Below are 18,694 nucleotides of genomic sequence, written 5' to 3'. Positions count from 1 at the left end.
ACAGCATCAATACAGTTACTGCCAACTACTAAAAACAAGCAAGTCAACCATGATTTACTAGCATTCCTGACTCTTTTTCTGAATTAGATTTTGAGAGTTTTCAGAGAACATTTGTGAGAATTCAGCTGGATGAGGAACAAGAATTGTTTCACTGACATAATTTACTAGGATTTTTAAAGCACTTTTGACAATATACCTCACAGGAGGCTAGTAAGGAAACTAGGAGGTTGTAAGGTGGGGGTTGTAGTTGTGTTTTGATCACAAAATGGCTGAAAGAGAACTGGATAGAATAAAAAGGTCAGTTTTCAATATGGCAATGGTTAGCAGCAGAACAGTATAAGACTAAGAGAACTTTGCTATATTCATTAATGTTCTGGAAAAGGGTTTAATCAGCATGGTGGCAAGACTTGCCATGTAACTATTTTTTTAACCAGTAATAATTATTTAACTGAGCAGTTATTTAAGTTAGTCAAGACAAACCTCAGCAATTAGGCAGCACAATGGCAGAGGAAGTTCAGGATGGAAAATTCAAAATAAGGTGTGTTGGAAGGATATTACTAACACACATTGTTGAATTTTGAATTAACAGTAACCACCCAAGAAAATGACCTGTGTGTCACCTTGGAGAGCTTAATAAAAACATCTGTTTAATGTGGAAAGGCAATCAAAAGCAAATGAAATGTTGCCATGAATAAAGAAAGGGGTGGGGTCCCAGAGAACCTGCTCTGGCCAAGACTGCCCAGGATGTACAGTAAATTGGGACACTTTCTCACTCTGCTGAGCAATTTCAAGGATGAGTTGGCCGGTCCCCTGGAGCAGAGGAAAACTCCTCTGGGTACCTTTGACATCGTTTCCCATTCTCTGCCCCCAGCTTTCTCCAAAAGGCCTTCCTGTGGCTGTGACCCAGCTGTTCATAGACTTTTGCTGTGGGAAAGAAACTGAGTTCATAAAGCAAGTCCACTGAAATGTAGCCATTTAACAACATACAGGATTTCAAACCAGATGAATAACATCACATTCACTTAAAATAATAATAATAATAATAATAATAATAATAATAATAATAATAATAATAATAATAATAATAATAATAATAATAATAATAATAATAATATCAGGTAAGGAGAGTTATTCAATGCAGTTGTGTTGAAAATTGGAATAAATGCAATGGCTAGTGCTCCCAATTACAGAGCCCAAGATTTCTTTTGTTTTAATTACATAATTAAGCACTATACAGGCTAAAAAGCTACGAATATTTACTATTTTATGATAAAGAAAGATTATTTAGCATAGGGTGGCAGGGCTTATTAATCTCTGAAAGCCTAAATTAAAAACATCAAGCACCCACAATACCCAATTAATCACCAGATTTTGTCTGTGGGAGTTCTTCGCACCTCCTTATAAACATAATCCCATAATAGCAAAACATTCCATTGCCTCTAACTTAACACTATTATTCTGCATGTAAAATCTTATTCTCTTGCAGTAAAGGTGGAGACTAGAAGGACTGATAGAACCAGTCCTGCTCAAACTTACAGTATGAGGCAGAAATCAAACTCTGATTATATCTAGTTGAGGATGCATTTTTACTCCACAGCACAGTAAATGTTCTGTACACATCTGAAAACAGATAAGCCAAAATAGTGCTGACTACAGTTAAAACAAGAAATTAGCTGATCAAAATGCACAGGAGGGGGAAAAAAAAACCCCACCACCACCAAAAAACAACCCCAAACCTATGATTATCTGTTTACAGAGCTTGTGAGAAATAGAGATGTGCTGGAACGAAAAGCAGTGGCCAGATTCTTCCATTTGCCATGATTGCTTTGTGTCAGTCACAGGTTTTGTGTCAGGTTCAGGCACCTGGAGAGACATTTTGAAATATTTTGTCCCTTTAGCAAGGAAAGGCACAAGAGGGAAGAAAGATGTTTGAATACATAGTGAGAAGAAGAAGAGGCATTGAGTTCTGAAAGCTTGGAGGAGGATATAATATTGAACTGGCCTTTGACAGGAAGGAAACAGGCACTGGGAGACACTGGTGAGGTCTGGGCACAGGAGAAGAAGGGATTGATAAGCAGTCATTCCCATCAGCTTAGAACTGGAACTGACTGAAGCTACAACTAAAGTGCTCAGGAGGAAAGCTGGGCTTAGATGTTCCCAGTGTGCTGGATGAAGACAAGCAAGAGTGAGAGGAGAAAGAAGAGCTGGACAACTGTCCAGTGAATATCAGCTGGGTCTTTCAGAAGACATAAAAGGAAACTCAGTCTGGAACAGAAAAATCCCAAAGGAAGGCCAAGAGACTGGTCCTGAGAGGAACCAGAAATTACCAGGCATCATGTTCTTACTGTGGTAGAAAAAATGTATTATTTCTGTTTATGCTGGTTCACCTAGACAATGGTTAGTCACCCTGCAATCAATTATTCTGTCAGTTTATTCAGGGCAAAGCAGTACAGTGGATCTAGGTTCCAATCCTGCTGACATTTCACATGCTGCCAGAATACAGTACTTTTTTCCAGTTCATTTCTTAAAAAATTTAAGAAGAAATAAAACATTACATGGCAATTATGCATTATGGTCATAATGTCAAATGTTAACATTTATGAAAAGCCCAAACTAGAGTTATTTATGCAACCTTCATTTGGCCACCAAATACATAGTTGCAATATCATATTTAATTACAGAGCTGAAGAGTTATTTACACACAAGATCCCAGGGTTTTTTGAGTATAACGAAGGAAACTTTAGCTGAAGTACAAGTCTAAGGCAAAGGAAGTCATAAGGCAGAGAACACAATGTAAGAGAAAGAATGTCTTAATGACTATCAGATATTGACCTAGAGGATTCTCTTCCAGACTGTACTACTTCCCATTTCATATCAGACAGCTGACTTAAATCTGTCTCTCCCCGATGATCTGCAAGTACATTCTCAATATTTTTTGGTGTCTGCCTGACTTATAGAAATGCCTGAAGCTCAAGACCCTGTTTGATATGTATGGGAATCGTTCTTTGAACACATTGTCATAGACAGTTCTTTACATTCTGAAAAGATCTATTCCTGGGCATGCAAGATCTGACACACAGAACCAGGGAAAACTTTTGACCTTGAGATCTCTGTGCTTCTGTTCTCTACCTATAATACTGAGTTCCCTGACACTGTCTTGTGAAAATTATACCACAATATTTGTGAAGCATTCATAAACTGTAGGCATGAATATTAAATGAAAAGCGAGAGAAATAACTAACTCTCTTTTCATATCATGGATCCAAGAGGTTCCAATAAATGAAATCACTTGCTGGAGAAACTCTCTATTATAGATGTTCCACGTCTGTTCATCAACTGAAGTCTGTCCACCTTGTGTACTCAGTGAGACAGAGATTCCCCTGGAGAAAGTAAAAAACAATAAAGTCTTTAATCTCATGATTCCAGTGGATATTCAAAAGGTGACCCAAAGTTCTGACATTCCCTTAGTTTGAGTACTTTATGATTTCACCATCCTACATGATCTTTTAAGCCTTTTAAATCAATTTTACCTGTTTGAGACATTTGAAATAACCGTTTTTGTAAAAAAGAACAATGAACACTTGATGCTGAGTGCCTTGATTAATGATCAACCTATTTTTGCATTCTATTTTCCATTAAAATCACATCAAGACTTGTGACAAATAAAATTCCCAAAGATGTACTTATCTCAGGGCCCCTTGATCCTTCTCAGTTCCTTTATTTGCAAAGGGATGGGACGGAAATTGCACTGGTTCCATCAGTCTGAGACTGAATTATGAGTGCATGACTAAGGCAATACTATGAGACCTCTCTTCCAAGTTTCACTAACTTTCATACTACACAACAGTCATGGAACACTGCTTTTAAATTGGTGTCTTCTCCCCTAATTTGCTTTTCCCAGAATGTCTTGAGTAAAAGTCATTTCCTTCCCCTTAAGTCACCCTGAGGGAGGACTACATTGGAGATCTGCCTTGTCACCTTTCCTGTTCAATTGTATTAGAGAGTGTTGGGTGAGAGGGAGCAATAGGATCCAGGTATTGTTTCTAGGATGTTATCACAATTTTATCACTCCTCTAACAATCAGTGTAGTAGTGTCTTGCCAAAAGTCTGGGAAAACTGCAGAAGAATGAAATCTTGCTGAAATCCCCCGCAACAGGGATTAAATTGATGGCACGGCTGGGCATTGCAACTGAATTGTAAAACCACTAAATCCTTCATTGTTTCACTATTTCTTACTTACGTTTGCAATTCTGTAGTTATGTTGGATACCAGCTGCTCTCTGATCATGTAGCAGAAGCTACCAAAAATGCTGCACTGCCTATGCCTGAAACATTACCTTTGACTGAAATTTCCTGCTGAGATCCTTGCTTTCATACCTCAGGACTGGATTACTTCAAAGTCAACTATGTGGGGTACAATCCAAAAGCTTACAAAATGCAGCATACCGAAAGAAGAGCTGCTTCTGTTAGCAGCAATATATACCCCCAGTGTTCCTTGCTGTGGAATGATTCCTAACTGGAATATAAGTAATTGATTTTGGCTCTAAGGTATCGGTTGTGAGTCCTGAGGGCCTGTGGCCTGAGTAAACACACTGTGTATTTTTGGGCCAAGTCACCAAAGGTTGTCTCAGTGGAAATACTCTTAGAAAATCCTTTTTGACTTGCAAGACAGGTGGTTACACACAGAGTATCCTCTGTTTGCATGCCTGAGCTTTGGGAAGACCTGCTTTTCTCTTCCACTGACCCACATTGTACACTAGATGCAGTGCACACTTCACTGCCACAGGAGTGCAATTTCAAGGGAGATTCGGGACTTCACTTCTAGTTGTAGATGGCAGGGATAGCCAGAGACTTCATAGTCTTCCTCTTTTGCTTTTCTGTAAGGTTTACTAAACAAAACTGTTAAAGATACCTGTAAGGCAGAAAACTTCTGGCCTGCACCACTAAATGGACGTTCTCGGGCCACAGAAGGTGCAAAACCAGCTTCAGATTTCAACCTCATGCATTAAAAAAAAAAAAAAAAGGTGAAAGAAATTATTCTATAGGAATGATTCTATAGGAAAAGATACATTTTTTTCTCCTGTCATTCCTTCCTTTGGATCAATAAAACCCTGCACAGTTATGAGAATCTGCCCTTGTCATTTCATCACTTATGAGCCATGTCGTAATTTCAAACTCGTATTTGTAAAACTGTTACATCCTTTCAACATCTGTTTCCAATATATATGAGAACTGGGTTTATCTTTGTTGTCTAGTGCAGTCTGGCAGTTTTATTTAGGATTAAAATCTCCTTTGAATATACTGTTTTGCTCTAAAATTCTGGACCAATACAAAGCAGCACACCTGGAAATGATGCATCCTAATTTTATAGCTGGGGAAGTTAGACATTTTTTTGATAAAGTTCATTACACTGATGGACAAAAATATTTAATTATGGTCCTTTCTATCACTTTTTCTTCTGCTGTTTTCCTCTATTATGATTATAGAGTCAGAATCCATTTTATTATGACTGAATAAGCTGTCTTAGTTATATTTCCTACAACACTATGAATCATTTATTTTAACCCTAAGTTTGTCACTTCCTGTAGAATTATTTCAAAATAAGAAGTATTTCATAGGAATTAATGTGGGATGGATGATTTGAGGGAAGTTGAACAGGTCTGATCATGTGGAATTTTATACTACTGAAAGTTAAGAGGTGACATTTTTCTTCAAATATCGACAGTTTTTGTTCATACCAATACTTACTCTTTCCAAAAATGTTCCAAAATTGCATTAATTTTGGCACTAGTTTCCCCTGCCCAAGTAAAGTTTTTATATAATATATTCATCAGGGTATATTCTCTTCCTCTCCTATCCCATCCTTTCTTTTTTTTTTTTTTCCTTACTAGCCACACTGTTACTGTGTGTTTGCCAGATTGGACAGGTTTACCATCTCTATGGGACAAATAAGGAGAAAGGAAAATTGTGTTTGCTTGGACATGACTTGTGCCTGCCAGCACAAATATGGGCCTGAGATTAAGAAGACAATTTATTTCATTTTTAAAAACCAGTCAAGGACTGCCAACATATGAATTGATGAAAGTTGCAGGAGAAACTCCAACAAGTGGATGAGCAGAGACAAAAGGAGAAAGAGTGAATTTGATTTAACACACTCTAACACACTCACATGATTAATTTTGTAACCACCTGGGGTAAATTCTGACAGCTTTTCCTATTTTTTATTCACTTTTTTTATTCAGGCAAAAGTCCCACTCACTTCTGTCCCACAGTATATTTTCTGACTAATACTTATGTAGGTTATCTTTATGTCACCTTGTATGGATCACACAGACATTGATCTTACTCACCTGGCTTGGGGAGACAATGTATTTCATACTCAGAGACAGGCAGAGCTGTTACAGCCTAAACATGAGAAAGGATTAGAAGCTTTATTACCCTCATTACTACTTCACTGTGCAACTTTTTACTTCCTTACATAAAAACCTTTCTTTTAAAATGGAGAACTGTTTTCACTATATTATTCTGACAAATAAGTATATAACCATATGATGGCAGCAATATGCTTAAATATGTGGATTCCAACATGTAATAGGTTTTATTTGACTAAAAAAGAAGGATATGAATCAAACCAGCATTCTGAAAAGTAGGACAGAGCAGTGAAATATCACATTCAAACTGAAGCTTTCACAATTTTTGACTACAAATTAAAGATTGGCTACAATTTTAGTTGCTGAGTACAATTCTAATTATTCTGGTCATTCATTCCAAGGTCCTTTCAACCTCTTTAAATACAGAGATAATTTACATTTAACATAAAAAATCGGCTTACATACATGCAGTTCCTAGAGATCTTCAGGGTACTCGTGCATATGCAGAAAAAGACTAATAATTTTATTTTTTTAATGTTAGATGCACATTGTTACCAGAGTACATGTACTAGATGACATGCAATTACTTGTACACTTATCACTCCACAGTAACAGACTATAATGTGCAACAGGACTAAACAGATTATCTAGAAAGAAGATGCTGGAAATTTTAATTGAATTTACCTGGTTGGTCTAAATTTCTCCGAAATTTAATTTCTAACAGGAGATGAAAGTGAATGAACACTAAATACAGGCCAGAAGAAAAGAAGATTTTATAAACTTGCCATGCTTGATAAATTGTTTACAATTATTTATCAGAGAATTCTTAAATTCTCATGAAGATTATATGAAAATAGTGGTATGCAAACTCTGTGTGGACATATAATCATGCCTATAAGGCTTGGATAAGTAACTGCAACATTGATAAAGAACAGCCTTCTTTGTAATTACCTGGGTTTTCTCATCTTGTGAAGCATTTAATTGGTTTCTTCAGTAGATCATGCTATCTAGCCTGTACACAAAAGAGATATTTTAAGACTGAAGGTATAAAATATAATGGAGGTATGCTCTGGCAGGATAAAGGGACACTGGAAATATGTTCTCTTATCCCTAAGATTGTTCCCAAGGACAGTTCCATTGAAAATTTATTGAGCATACATGTTTATCCAATGAATTTGAACTCCCACGATTTCGGGAGGAGAAATGTTGCAGAGAAAGGAAGCATCATGGCTACAGCCTTGACAATAAGAGAGTCTTTAGATAAATACAGATAATGTCAATCGAGGCAATAACAAAACAAAACTTGAGCTCCCTCTAGACTTTAGTTTGGACTAAAGGTGACTGCAAATCAGAAGCTGAGGGGTCGGTCCTTTCTGGTACCTGCTGTATAACTCCAAATAGGCACCTTTGGTGTTTAAACAACTTTAAGGAAAATGGATTATGAAACTTTAAAACTCTTTCATCGTTGTTTATTTGAATTGCTCTCTCAGCCTTTTTTGGCTAATACTTTACCAGTTCATGGTATTATCAAACAAGGAAGATTACTTAAAAAACAAACTAAAACATATTTTCACTGCTTGGATTTCATTATAGAGAAAAGAAGCAATTTTTAGTCAACAGATTAAACACATTACAATAAATTTTAATAGTTTAAGAATGTTAAAACACAATTTGTCATCAAGGGATCTAAATAATTTGTAGAAAAACTTTGTTTCTAAATGTCATCTATTTGTGGTAGGAGATGCTATATGGAGAAGAGTAAAGGTGTTTCAAAAAACGATAAATATCCATTTGGTACGTATGTGTCTGTGAATTAAGAATACAAACACAATTTCTTTTTTTAAATAGATGTTTTTTACAGACTGTTTTGAGGATTTGTCTGTATTGTGACTTTCATGGCCATGAAAAAAAATGTAATTCTTCAAGAAATGGAGAGGAGCAAAATTTTGTGATTTACTAGATATAATTGAAACCCCAAAAGATCCTGAAGACCAGGCTGTGCCTTGTTCTTGACAAATATGCTTTTATGTATTTATCAGCAACTGAACACTGGCATGTATTGAATGCTAACAATGTCTTGCCATTGATCAACAGGTTCCATCAAATGAAAAATGCTTAAGTGATATCATTTTCTGAAAAATAAATGAGTAGTGACTTTCAGAGAATATGAATTATTTTCAGTGAACCCTTCAAAGTTTAACTATTTGTATAAGTATTACAATTAACATTTAGTAATAATGTGAGTTTACATGCAAATAGAAAATCAGTTAAGTCTAGTAAAATTTCTCACTCCATTAACCTCTCCCATATTAATATTCCTTTATGTAAGAAAGGGAGATATGTCATATTTTTCACTTCCCATACTTCTTGGACTACTTACTGATTTGATTCTGCAAGTTGCACCTCAAAAAATCAGAGCACAAACAAACAGTATCTTGAAGCAAATGTGAACTTGTAGATTCATTCCCCAGTTACGCCCAAACCTCACCTATCAGCATCCTCCCCATTTTTCCACAAGCCTTGTCCCTCTGTTTGAAAAATACAGGCAGCATTTCTTAACTTAAAGACTGTTCTGAGAATAGATCTTGAGGATGATCAGATCCCATGGTGATGAGCTTTCTAAAAAAGAAAAAAACACTGTAATCTGCACTTAAGTAGTTTCCTGTTACCATCACAATCCCTTTTTTTTCATATCTCACAGCTACCAGCATGAGTAGTCTCTGATCAATAAGTGTTTTATCAGAGAATACATTGCAACACACAAAGCTGAAAGACTGGAGAATCTGCAGAGGACCCGGGTGGCCAGGCTGTAGTCTCGTTGGCTGACATCAGTCAGTCTTGATCTGCAGCCAATACTCCCAGCTCTCCAAATCTTCACAGAAATGGTAACTGGCCCATGGACATTGGTGGCCTTTGGATCGGGTCTCAAATGTAAGGGAAATGTGTTTAAACAGATGCCATTAGTGTCATGAGCACTGAAAAACAGCTCTATAATAAGGTATAGCAATGTCACTGATGTTACCAAATGCACACTTACACACTTAGCTAAGACTTAATGGGTGCTTCCACTATATTTAAATTTTCCATTTGTGTCTTGACCTTTTCTCCTTAGAATATTACTTCTATTTTTCGGTCATTTGCCATATGAGATAAAATCCACATAGAGTTCATACAGGACTCAAACAGAGTTTCTGCTGCTTCTGTTTTCGTTTTATTTAGGTTTATTTTTCTAAACCACATGTTACCTTATACCTTGCCAATGTAACTCGTTTGGAAATAACGTATTAATTCAAACAATGTTTGTTTGGAGGAGCTCTCTGATAGCTTTCAGCTGGCTAAACACACTTAGATAGCATCCTGTTGGCTTCCAAGACAGAAGTGAAAAGCTGATTTGCTTACCAAGTGACAGCTTTGATGCAATGTCCTTACAGTACACGAGCACTTCCAGTCCTATATTCCTAGTGATAGCTTTCTCTCAGGAGTCCTTCAAGTGCCAAAGTTCAAGCAGTTCATGTTTATATTCAATTAAAACCTCAACTAAAATATTTGCAGGCAAATGCTGCATTCTCAAGCTCCACGGAAGCCCTTCAGACACATCTTCTACACAGATAACAGCGTGGGCTGAGTAGATAATTCTGTGACAAATTACCTCTACTGCTCTTTGTTTTGGTAGAAAGTAGTTGCTAAAATTGTTTTCATGCATCCAAAATGAAATGTAACTTGATAACACATCCATTGAAAATATAAAATGGGTTCAGAAAAGGGAACTGCAATTCAGATTTGTTTTAAACCATTTCACAAACAGCCTGATCATTTTGTCTTCCAGGGGAAACGAAAAGCTAAATGTGCCATGTACAAAACTGAATGAAATTCAATGTGCTTCTAGAATGAACTTGAAATCCTAGTAGTTATATATAATGATTCATAACCATGTTTTGACAATGTTTTTCTCTTTTGCTGCTCCCTGAAAGACTTGTAGAAGCAATCAAGGAAAGCAATTACACACGAATAATGTTAAATGCAATATGAATAACAGTATACTTCTTTTTAGTATAATAGCATTTCCCTTCCCTTTGAAAAAAAAAAGGAACTTATTTTACTACTGTTACAGCAGCATATTTTATTATCTACTTTAATTAGGCTCAAAACCCCTGGAGTTTCCTTAGGGAATGGTCTAATAATATCAAATACCTTTATTATGGCACACCCATACCCACATATAAAATGTTTCCTTTTCTGGCCATCTATGGGAATAACGCACCTTAAAAGTAATTTGTAAGGGAAACATACCTAACAGGAAACAAATATTTTGAACTGTAGGTAGGTATAATCATTATTACAGCACTATGTTATTTGCTGCTAAACTACTGATAGTTCAGGTTGAGCAGGGGAGCATAATCAGCTCACTGCTAATTAATTTTTACTAATGATATCTGAGTTCCATGCTGGTAAGACAAACCACTTTAGAAAAACAGCAGTTCTGTTATCATTAGCCACCACTTGCTTGTCCTACAAATGCCTTATCCTATTTTTAAGACTTACATGGAAGAAGAGCATCTTTTGAAAGATTGTGGGCAGGATATTTGCTTTTCTGTAACTAGAAAGGACACTTTCAACTACCCAGACCTGTAGTAACCAAAAAAAAAAAAAAAAGAAGCTAAATTATAGGTAAGTAAAAGTACAGAACATGAATAATTTGAAGAATCTTCAGTTTCAGTAGAGTAAGATTACTACCCATTTCTGGAAACCATATGTAATTTCCCACTAAAAACCCTGCCTTTGACAATTTTCTAGGAGTGTCCATGGTATGACTATCATAACTTGATAATTCCACTCCTTTCAAAGTCCTGATAAGAAGTCGTGACTGCCACTGCCAATCTTTCACAACCAGACACTGTCTACACATGATTCATGAGGGTTTTCCTCTCTTATTTCATATCTGTTTCACAAAAGAATCAAAACTGGCAGTGTTGATGTAGTCTCAACATTTGTTTCAAAAGAATGCGCTTAATAAATGTGCTTTTTTGAAAAAAAAAAGTAAATTTTGACTTCAGTCAAACCTCAGGATATTTATTGGAGTAAAGCCAAAACCAACCCACCCTAAACAAAACGGAATCCATGAGAATGAATCCCTTCCCAAAACTAAGAACAGGTTTGGTCCTGTGTTCCTCAAGCTGGATAGATTCTATCAGTAGCACATAATTACTCTCATGGCTTCTTACAATACCTGCTAAAACAAAGCAGTAGATCTGAAATGTGTCAGTGGACTTCAGAATGACAGTCACCTCCCAAATAAAGGGTGTTTTCTGTCAGTAGCCCCTGTAGTGGAACATAAACTTTCCTGCTTCCTTGGGATACATCTGCACAGTCATATGTGCACAATCTCAAGCTTCAGATTTAGTTTCTGCAACACCTTTATTATCTGCGTGTTAATGCATGTTCAGACTCAACTTTAGCATATACCATGATGCTCACAGGCAGAGAAACTCTGTGCTGGAGAAGGAGCAAGAACAAAGGATTGGGATCTGATTTATGATTCAGCTCTATTGTTAGAGAAGGTAACGGGCATGGCTGAACTAATTTGTCCTGGCGCCGATCCTCCACAACCATATCAGTTTGCCACGTCCTTCCGTCATGACTCAGTGCCAACATAATCCCAGTGTTCTATTAAAAATCTGCTAGGCCTGAAACACATTTTTGCTCCCTGAGGGACTATTTATATGATCACATAGTTATTACATGAAACGGGTTAGTAAATAACAATATACAAGTGAACTGTAAGGGCCTAGGAGGAAAATAAAATTTCTGGAAATATTTAGAGGAACACAAAGTTTTCTTCGAACAAATCTCTAACCAGCAAACAAAGAAAGCCACAGAGGGAATATGATTCTGATCTGGATGCATCAGGAGAATACAACTACAAGATTAAAAAACTAAGAATTTATATTTGTACATATGGAACCTCAACCTCAGCTGGCCCTGCAGGGACACACTTGCCTGTTCCATGGAAAGCAGACTGGATTTAATCTAGATGATGTAATTCTTGAACACCTGGGATTCGCTTGCATGACTGCAAATGAACTAGACAGGTTAGGCCACAGCCTTCATGATGCATTCAAGGTGTGAGTACACAGGGCATTGGCCCCTAACAAGAGGTGGATTTTGGAAATCCCACTGCCACAGTTGTGTATCTTACACATGCTTCAGTTGCAGACCATTACTGAAGGTCTTGCAGATCAACTCTTGCTGACGACCCAGGCATAATGTAGATGTTTGCAGTGTTGAGTAGAGATGGAAGATCTGTCACAAAAGGTGTGGTACATATGGTATAACTGGCAAGTCCAAGATCTCACTGTGAAAATTCTCCAGCTGTTTGAGCCCAGGATGAGTCTAAACATAAGCTGTGGGGTCAGTCTGTGCACAACTCCTGAGGCTGTGCCTTTGCAGATCTTTCATATCTCTGCGAAACACAAAAGTAAAGACATGTTAGAATGGTAAAGTACAAGGCAATAGGTATCATACTATAGAAACCAGGCATTTAAGCAGCTATCTGGTAAAAATTCCTATCTTACATACATTTGGTAATTTCCTTGACATGACTGAAAATGAATTCTCTATAAATCTAGTTAGAATACCATTATTAAGTAAAAACCATCACAAAGTAAAGGTGAGTGAATAGAAAATCAGCATAGAATAGGAAGTCACATTTTGCTTTATAAAGAGGTGTGTAAACTATGTAGAAAACAGTTTATAATAATGTTACCAGAATTTTAAAATGTAGAGGAACGCTTAATAGTGTGAATTAGGTTTATCCACACCATGTCTATGGAATGTGAAAAGTTAGGTGGTGTCAAGTCTTACAGCCTGTGGGGTCAATCTTGCCCCTAGACACACATGGATGTGTCATTTATCTGCTCCAATTCCAGCCAACACTTGCTGATTTTAAAAAGTATGTGTGCAAAAACTGTGGGCAAGACTGAACAGTGACTTTTCAAATTGAAGTTTCTTCATACAAATGCAAACACCTTTTGCAATCTGATTCTAATTAACAATAGAGTCATTCATTCATTCTCTAACAAATGAGCAGAAATCCCCTTCCTTTAGCAATACAAAGACATTTGATAGTAACTAAGTATTTGAGGTGATTATGTGTTATAGGATCTGATTATGTTGTATTTAAAACCCAAGTCCTGTTTCCATCTCAGCACAGGCCACAAAACCGCTGTTCTGTATTACTTGCTTAGGGGCATTGGAAGAAGAAATCTTCCATACACAGCTGCAAAGAGAGCAGTGGAGTCATTCTGTCACAACGAAGAAAACTTCAGGGTTGTCCTATTACTTAGCTCGTAATCTACATAACATAAAAGTACCTGCTGTGTGTCAGCAGTAGCAGCTAGCACAGTCTTTTTTTAATGGTCTGAGATCACTATAATATGAAACTTCCCAGTGATTTCATAAATCCCAATTAATAAAATCAGATTTGTGCCCCTCAAGCTACTTGCAACACTCTTGCTAGTGTGCAGTTGGCCTCTTTCCCCACAAGAGCCTCCTCTTGGCTTATGTTCAATTTGTTGTCCACCAGAACTCCCACATCTTTTCCAGCACAACTGCTTCTCCGAGACTCTTGTTTAAGAGTACAGGCAAGAGGTGCAAAACCATGACAGAACAAGTCTAATGAGGAGGGGCTGAGGGAGTTGGGGTTCTTTAGCCTGATGAAAAGGAGGCACAAGGGAGACCTTATTGCTCTCTACAACAACCTGAAGGGGGTTGTAGGAAGGTGAGGGTTGGCCTCTTCTCTCAAGTAACAGGTTGCACCAGGAGAGGTTTAGATTGGATATTAGGAAAAATTTCTTCACAGAAATGGTTATGAAGCATTGGAACACGCTGCCCAGGGAAGTGGTTGAGTCACCATCCCTGGAAGTGTTCAAAAAACCTGTAGATGTGCCACTTGGGGACACGGGTAAGTGGTGGCTTGGTAGTGTGAGGTTAATGGTTGGACTTGGTGACCTTAGAGGCCTTTTCCAACCTAAATAATTCTATGCTTCTATGATTCTATGACTAGATCTATCTGGTCTTATACACCAAACAAATATTAACAACTGGGGATATTAGGTGCACTACCTGGCATCTTCCAGTCTAGTTTTGTTCCAAAGGAGTTCAGCTCTAGTGTTCCACGACTATTCCACAATGGTACCTGAAGTGCTGTAAGTGGGGACAGTTGAGAGATTCCCTTCAAAAGCACACTCCTGATCTAAACTGATGTGTTAATATGGACATACCCACAGGATACTTCTCAGTTATTTGTGTTTTTTTTCCAAAATTAGTATCTTACAAAGATACTTGTAGTACATAAATTAATTTTTCAAAATTAGTAACATTTAGTACAATGTCAGTTCCCTGTTCTACCAAATAGAAGTCCTATTTCTAAACAAATATGCAAACTGGTAAAGAAAGTCAATACGTGCCTGATTTCTCTATGTTTAAGAAAGGTATGTGTTTTATCTAAATTATTTAAATGTAAATCAAATTTCTCTCCCTTATACATAGCAACTCACAATAAATCAGAAAACCTTCAGGTTTGGAATTAATGCTTTTGCTTTCTTCACTCATGCAAATAATATACTGGTATGATATTCCATTATAATATGTTAATAAATAATGGTATTTTTAATGTACATAGTACACTAAAATGTGGATAAATGGATTAAGGTCAAAATTCTCCTGAGTAATTTTGCAAGTATTCATCTGATTTTTTCAACATGTGGACACACTTCTTAATACGTATTTTCAAAAAGACAGATGTTTCCACTACTTTAAAAGTTTAATAATATTTTGTGCAACTGAGAAATGCAAACTTTGGATATATGCATAAGTTGTTTCACAAGCATCTTGTAAGTGAAGTTTCAGAGTCTGTAACATTTCAAGCCATATCAGGTGTTCAGTACTTTCTCACAAGTTCCTTGATTGCCCAAAGTAATTCTATGCAACTAATACTGCCCATGGTTGAGGGGTTAGAAACAGATGATCTTTAAGGTCCCTTCCAACCTAAACCATTCTATGATTCTATGATTTTAATGGGTATGATAATGCAGTATATGGGGATCTAACTTTCTGGTGCTGTGAATGCATTTGCAATGTGAATATTCCTTTGCTCATTAATAAAATGAAAATGTTGGTTAACGAAACCCACCAATAGTAGTGGCCATTAAATTTTACCTGATGAAACATCTCCCCAGAAGGCAAACAGTCCCGTTTTTTAACTGCTTGTTTTGGTAAAAATAATTGCCAAGTATTTAAATTACCACTGGCAGGTTATGAGTAGAGATTAATTTCTAATTGGCAGTTTTGAGGATAAGATGCAAGCAAGTCTTAGTATATAGCATAGGAAACACTTTATCTTGTCTTTTCAATACTTGTTTAGTGGTCAACAGGGAGGGGGGGATTCTGCCCCTCTGCCCCACTCTGGGGAGACCCCCCTGCAGTGCTGCCTCCAGCTCTGGGGGCCCAGCACAGCAAGGACATGGAGCTGCTGGAGTGAGTCCAGAGGAGGGACACCAAGATGATCAGAGGGATGGAGCAGCTCTGCTGTGAGGAAAGGCTGGGAGAGTTGGGATTTTTGGGACTGGGGAAGAGAAGGCTCCGTGGAGACTTTATTGCTGCCTATCAGTACTTGAAGGGGGCTATCGGGAATGATGGGGTTGAAATATTTATCATGTAGTATAGTGATAGGACATGAGGAATGGTTTCAAACTAAAAAAGGGTAGATTTAGATTAGATATCAAGAAGAAATTCTTCCCTCTGGGGGTGGCGAGGCCCTGGCACAGGTTGCCCAGAGAAGCTGTGGCTGCCCCATCCCTGGAAGTGTCCAAGGCCAGGTTGGATGGGGCTCTGAGCAACCTGGGATAGTGAAAGGGGTCCCTGCCCATGGCAGGGGAATTGGAATGAGATGATATTTAAGGTGCCTTCCAATCCAGACAATTCTGTGATTCCATTAATGTATTTAACAGCCAGTTTAACAGCCAGTTTTTTCCACTGAAAGCAGTAAGAGTTGGTAGCACTTATAACCTGCTCAGCAACTTCCCAGGTTTGCCCAATGAACTTTTTTTCAAAAAGAAAAAATTGGAGGTGTCTTCTTGTACTAATTTCCCCAATGTGATAATGTAATTTATGGATACCAAAAGTCTCCAATGCTACTTGTATTTCTTTGCTCATCAGGCAGTTTCTTTGTTACCCTTCCACATTAGCAAACATTTGATACTTTACCTCTTTTCAATAAAAATATCTAGTCAAACTATCTTTTTATGTTTTTAATTGAATTTTTGCATAGCAGCTGGATTACTTCAGAGTGCTGCTAATGGAAAAACAAGCTCCAGTAGATGAATGAATAATCAGGATTTGGACAGTAATCACCTATTTGCCTGATAATTACTACTACAATGCTACATGTTCCGGAAAAAAAAGGGATCACATGTTGCACAGAGAAAAAAAATTATGCAAAACATTTGCTATGTGCCTGGCATGATTCTTCTGTATCAGACAGTAACATTAAAGATAATTATTATTTCAGATATTCATTCCACAATTTTTTTCCTTCCCTAATGAAACAAAGCTACATTGGTTACATAAGTTCTTGGCTAAACCACTTCAGTTAGCAGCATTAAAGCTAATTAATTAATTTATCCAGGATTAAAAGAGAAATGTATTTGTCCATTGCTACATTTCTACTACCTGCATTTTTAAATAAGTTATTCCGAACTCTAATATGAACAAATGCCTACTGAAGGTGTTTTGCATGTGGTCAGCCAGCAGAGATGATTGATGGTTTCTAATTCCAGAGACAGATCAGGCTCCCTAAACTTTAATGTGAAGAGATGGAAAAAATAAGTCTTCATTCAGGCAACAGGAATGGAACAGAAATATGTATGTTCCTTTAAGTATCGTAATTTCAAACTCCATCTTTGGCTATATCTAGACATGGATACAACATTCCTTCAGGGCTCTCATTTGGTGCAACTGCCTGACAGTGCTGGATTACTGCTGAAGAACGGAATGGTCAGTCCCTCTGACTGCTGGTGGAAGGAATGTCATTCCCTGTGTAAGAGCTGTCCAACAACAACGGGCGACCCGCTGACAAAGTCCAGGTCTCAGGAAAGGATCCACACTTTCTACAAAGAGAACTAATCGAGGAATTTTCGTTCCAGGACCTTTCTGGCTGTTTGCCTGCATCTGTCTCAAACATAACAGATTCATAAGTGATTATAAATAACTCCAGGATTGTGAAGAGGCTGCCTTGAAGATTTTAACACGACATAGTTAGGAACTTTCTTGGAGTGATTTTTGGAGTTCATCTGCCATACAATTAGGTCTTACTGCAAGCTATTTTTAAGAGTGGATATTAAGATACAAGGAATGATATACTAATATACTGAACAATCTGAAGCAGTACCTGGTTCCAGCAAATTTGGTCAGAGAGGATTCCAGGACTGACTAATGTGGCACTGCATCTGGTTCAACTACAGAACTAGAGTCATGCTTTGCATGGTAGGACATGCAATTCCAAGCAGCTGTTCCAAAACATGAGTGTTTGTCCTTCTTTGGGGTGCAGATTATGACCTTGTTTACAAAATCCTGTCTTTTGAGCCTTCCAGATCAGATCACCCCTTGACTCAGTAGTTGGAGCAGTTGTTCACTCGGGTTCTCTGGCAAATTCTGCACCAAGTTTTTAGTGTTTGATCATCTGCCTGGAGATTCTGAGACTCAGCTCTGGATTTCCATGGCTTAGAGAGAGCTGTGGCAGTTCCTGCTGAAGGAAGTTCAGGACTGACTGCATGACTTCCTAGATTACCTAATGCCTGTATCAAGTTATTACTCTTAACATCAGACTTATTATACCTTTTCTCAATAACTTTATCAAAATATTAATAAACAACCACAGTTCTTATGATAAAGCTCTATCTTTTGAATATTGGTACTCTGAGTAGAGGTGCTAAATGTAAGTGAAGTAGCATGATTTGGATGCTCTCTCATTCCTTGAAGTAGTCTCCACAAAACCAAGCTGATATGATAAATCCAGTAGAGCCACAAAACCTGTCTTTTTATGTATGTATTAAAATTTAAAATAAACACAAAAATACAAAACCACAGCAAAATATTAGGAAGAGGACCAAAAGCTTTAAGAAAATTTTTGGCCCATTGGATTTATCTCCTACTGGGCATTAACTCATAACATAGGCTTAACTTCATGTATTTCAGCAACACTGCGGAGAGGGTACTGATTATGTTACAAATAAAATTATGTTTCAGAGTGATCCATACAAGTCTTGA

Source organism: Manacus candei, unplaced genomic scaffold (assembly GCF_025592945.1).
Source record: "Manacus candei isolate 608988 ecotype Guabito, Panama unplaced genomic scaffold, ASM2559294v1 h1tg000124l, whole genome shotgun sequence".
NCBI classification, from domain to species: domain Eukaryota; kingdom Metazoa; phylum Chordata; class Aves; order Passeriformes; family Pipridae; genus Manacus; species Manacus candei.
Note: the sequence above shows the minus strand (reverse complement) of the source record.